At 41.2% G+C, this 4069-nt stretch overlaps 1 pseudogene; it reads right to left on the reverse strand.

Moving 5' to 3' along the window:
* Positions 1 to 3588: 3588 nt before the first annotated feature.
* LOC133753929 (U6atac minor spliceosomal RNA) lies at positions 3589 to 3707 on the reverse strand (annotated as a pseudogene).
* Positions 3708 to 4069: the final 362 nt, after the last annotated feature.

Below are 4069 nucleotides of genomic sequence, written 5' to 3' on the forward strand. Positions count from 1 at the left end.
CTTCTCTGGGTAGCAAGTGTAAAGCCCTCTATAGGAATTCAAAGTCCCACGGAATCTGAATTTATGCTATATGTATGATATAGGAGTTTCCCACTCCATAATATTATACAAAAGCTGGTAGAAAGCAAAGGCAAAACTCTTCTGTAGCAATGTTGCCGCATACCAAGGAGAAACAAGACTTCCATTCAACCACCCAAAAGAACTTAATGAAAAAGATTCCCCAATAAAAAAACATTACTAACCATATGAAGACATGAATTACCATGAGAGTCAGCAGAAAAACAAATAAGCCAATGAAAATGTAAGCATCTTAAGAATTTGAGGCAGTAGTACAACTGAGTGAGCCTGTAAAGTAAATAAATTTAAATGATTAAATAAATAAAGGAAAAATAAATCATAATAAAAGGATATGATTTTATATAGGAAAAAGCAGATCCATTCCAAAAAGAAGCAAACAGAGTTTCTGCAAATGAAACATAAAAGGTTTACTGAAATTAAAACTCCAATGAATAAGTTAAACAAGATTAACAGACAAAGCCTAACTGAGGATTTGGGGACCTCAAGGTAGAGCTAAAGGAAACGTCAACATTATACAGTGAGATAAAGTTATGAGAAACAAAAGAGAGTTAGAGAACATGGAGAGTGTAATGAGAAGGTCCAACATATAAGAGAGTACTTCAAAAAGTTTGTGGAAAAAAGGAATCAAGAGGTAAGTTTGTCTTGGTGGAAAATAATTTTGAAACCCATGTGTAGCTTTTTCACAATATGTATTTCCCATGAACTTTTTAAAGGTCCCTCATGTGTAAGAAAGACTCTAGAAGTAGAGAATAAAAAATGTAGGGGTATAGCTAAAAATAGAAAAGTTCTCTAATAGCAGAAACCTTTTCAGAATTAATGAAATCCATGAAGCCTCAAAAGCACAGTGAGTCCTGATAGTACAGAACATTAAATTACAATTAGGTACACCATAGTGAGTAGCAAAGACAAAGAGGAAATCTCAAAAACAGCCCAAAGAAAAATGAAAATTATAAGCAGCAATAATTGGGTGCCAGCAGCAGATTTTGAAGCAGCATGGATAGTGGCCAGAAGAAACAATGGCTAAAGGGCACAGAAAATAGCTGTTAATTCAGAATTCTATACCCACCTAAGCTATCACTTCCAAGTGAGGATGACAGCAATCAAGCTCAGCATTACTAACAGTGCCTCCTGCTATGATGTAATATGAAATAGGAAGCATTGCCTATGAAGTATTCTTGATCAAAATGTTTAACCTGAAAAGAAAGGGATATGGGTGAGTGTGTATATGTGTGTGTGTGTGTGTGTGTATGTGGCACTCTTCTGAGGTAAAAGGGCTTTAAGAGACATTACTCCATAGACAATGCAGTACAATGACAATTTGCATAGAATTCACATTGTATTAGGTATCATAACTAATCCAGAGATGATTTAAACTATACTGGAGGGGGGCCAGTGCTGTAGCATAGTGGGTAAAACCACTGCCTTCAACACTGTCATCCCACATGGGCCCCGATTTGAGTCTTGGCTGCTCCATTTCCATTCCAGCTGCCTGCTAATGTGCCTGGGAAAGCAGTGGAGGATAGACCAAGTACTTGGGTCCCTGAAACCACACAGGAGGCCTGGAAGAAGCTCCTAGCTCCTGACTTCAGATCTGCTCAGCTCTTGCTGTTGTGGCCATTTGGGGGAGTGAACAAGTGGATGACAGATCTCTCTCTCTCTCTCTAACTTTCAAACAAATAAATAAATTTTTTAAAAAGAGTATCCTGGAGGATTGCTTGGTTTATATGCAAATGTGATGTCATTTTATATAAGGGACTTGAGCATCCAGATTTTGGTATCTGCATAGGATCCTGAAACCAGTGTCTCACTGATACTGAGGGACAACTGTCTGTTGAAGTTTTAAGGATTCATAACCATGAGTCTTAAGGGAGAGAGGAGAGAACAGTTACCAGGACCTGAGAGACGCTGTGGACTTTGGTAGAGAAACACAACCACTCTCAATTCTTGACCCATCTCCTGATCTTCCATTGGAACCTCCTAGTGGGCAAATGCAACCCAGAGCCAGAGGGCAACAGAATGTGGATACCCAATACAGGGAGATCAGCTTCTCAAGAAAAGAGCAGTATGTAGAAAGGGATCGGGCGCAAGAAAAATATCCTGCACAGGTAAAATGTGAGGACGCTGTAATCTATTTTAAAATGTTTGAAAAATAGATGAAGCAAATATGGCATATGTTAACAATTGCCAAATCCAGATGGAGAATATGCGTGCTTCTTACATTATTTTTTCCTATTTTTCTGTACGTTTGAAATTCTTCCGAACAAACAGTAAAAAGAAAGTGTAGGTGAAACAAATACAGACATTTTAAAACAAAATCTGAGAGAATTTACACTTACGAAAAAATTGCATGAGCTTTTTACCTCAGAAATGGAACCCAGGAATTAAACCCAGAAGGAAGTTGTTGGAGATGCGAAGCATTGATGAATGATGAACTTTGGTAAGCACGTGAGTGACTCTAAATGAGCATTAGCCATACAAATGGCTGGAAAGTACATGTTACTATGCAAGCTGACATTGCAGACGAAAGAACAGAAAAGAGGACATCAAACGTAGACAGAACAAGAGAGTTAAGGAAGGCTTCTTAAAAAGGAAGCTGTGGCATATCGACCTGGGTTTTAAAGGTCAAATAGGATTTATCAAAGAGAATCAGAAAGAAGGACAAATCCAGAACAGCTTAAGAGAGAGCAAAGGCGATTCTAAGGGTTGCATTCGATGCCTTTGGAGGATAGAAAATTCCTTCTGGGAATGGTAGGAAAAGTAAGTACATGGGAACCACACCCGGAGGATCTATTAAAAGTCAGATCCGAAGGAGCCTAAGCTGAAACGTGGGGAGCAACTGAAGAATGTTATGCAGAGAGAGGACCTGCTCAGATTTGCATTTCAGAAATGAAGCTGCAGCTCACTTCTGGAAGACTGATTGGAGAGTGCGGCGGGGAGGCAGAGTGCAGTTGGGGGCCGTTGCAGCAATCAAGGTGAGGTGGGATGAAGGTCTGAACTTGAGCAATGGTGGTGGTGATGGAGAGGGAAGTGATTCAAGAGATAGTGAAGAGGTCACACGGATAAGCCTTGATGCTTGGTGGAGGATGGAGGATGGAGGGACGGGGAATGTCCTTCGGCTTTGCCCGGGTGCCTGGATGGATGTAGGCACAATCACGGAACTATCAACTTTTAGAAGGAGCAGATTGGGAGGAAAGATGATAGCTCCAGTGTGCTCTTTTCTAAATACCTGGCCTTGAGGTCACAAACTACAGGGGAAGCCATAGACATCAAGTCTAAATGCAGACAAGGAGAAGCTGGAAGGATGGCTGTGCAAGCCTTGTGTATTCTTGTATCAGAAGAAAAACTTTTCCAAACTGTGCTCCCAACACACCAGTCTTCCCAGACATCTCATTGGCCAGAATGAACTGGGTCATGTGATAGCCATAGCTTGCCTACAAGCTGAAAAATAGAGAAGAAAATTCTCATAACTGGCTTATTTTCTTAGTTTTTTATTTTTTGGACCCCTCCCCCAAACAGTGGTTAGATGACACGCAGTAGGTGGCAATGCCTTAACTGCATGCTTGTTGTAAGGCCCAAGGCCTCTTCCATCCTTGCCAAGGGGAGTGCTAACCTCTCCTTTCATACAACACTTATTTTTTAAAAAGATTTATTTAATTACTTGAAAATCAGAGTTACCAGAGAGAGGAGAGGCAGAGAGAGAGAGAGAGGTCTTCCATCTGATGGTTCACTCCACAATTGCCAGGAGCCAGGAGCTTCTTCTGGGTCTCACATGCAGGTGCAGGGGTCCAAGGACTTGGACCATCTTCTACTGCTATCCTAGGCCATAGTAGAGAGCTGAATCGGAAGTGGAGCAGCCAGGTCTTGAACTGGCGCCCATTTGGGATGCCAGCGCTTCAGGCCAGGGAATTAACCCGCTGTGCCACAGCTCTGGCCCCCATAATTGGCTTATATACATCATGATCCTATGTGTGGGGAAGATGGATTGCTTTCC

The sequence above is a fragment of the Lepus europaeus genome, chromosome X, assembly GCF_033115175.1.
Source record: "Lepus europaeus isolate LE1 chromosome X, mLepTim1.pri, whole genome shotgun sequence".
Classification (NCBI taxonomy): domain Eukaryota; kingdom Metazoa; phylum Chordata; class Mammalia; order Lagomorpha; family Leporidae; genus Lepus; species Lepus europaeus.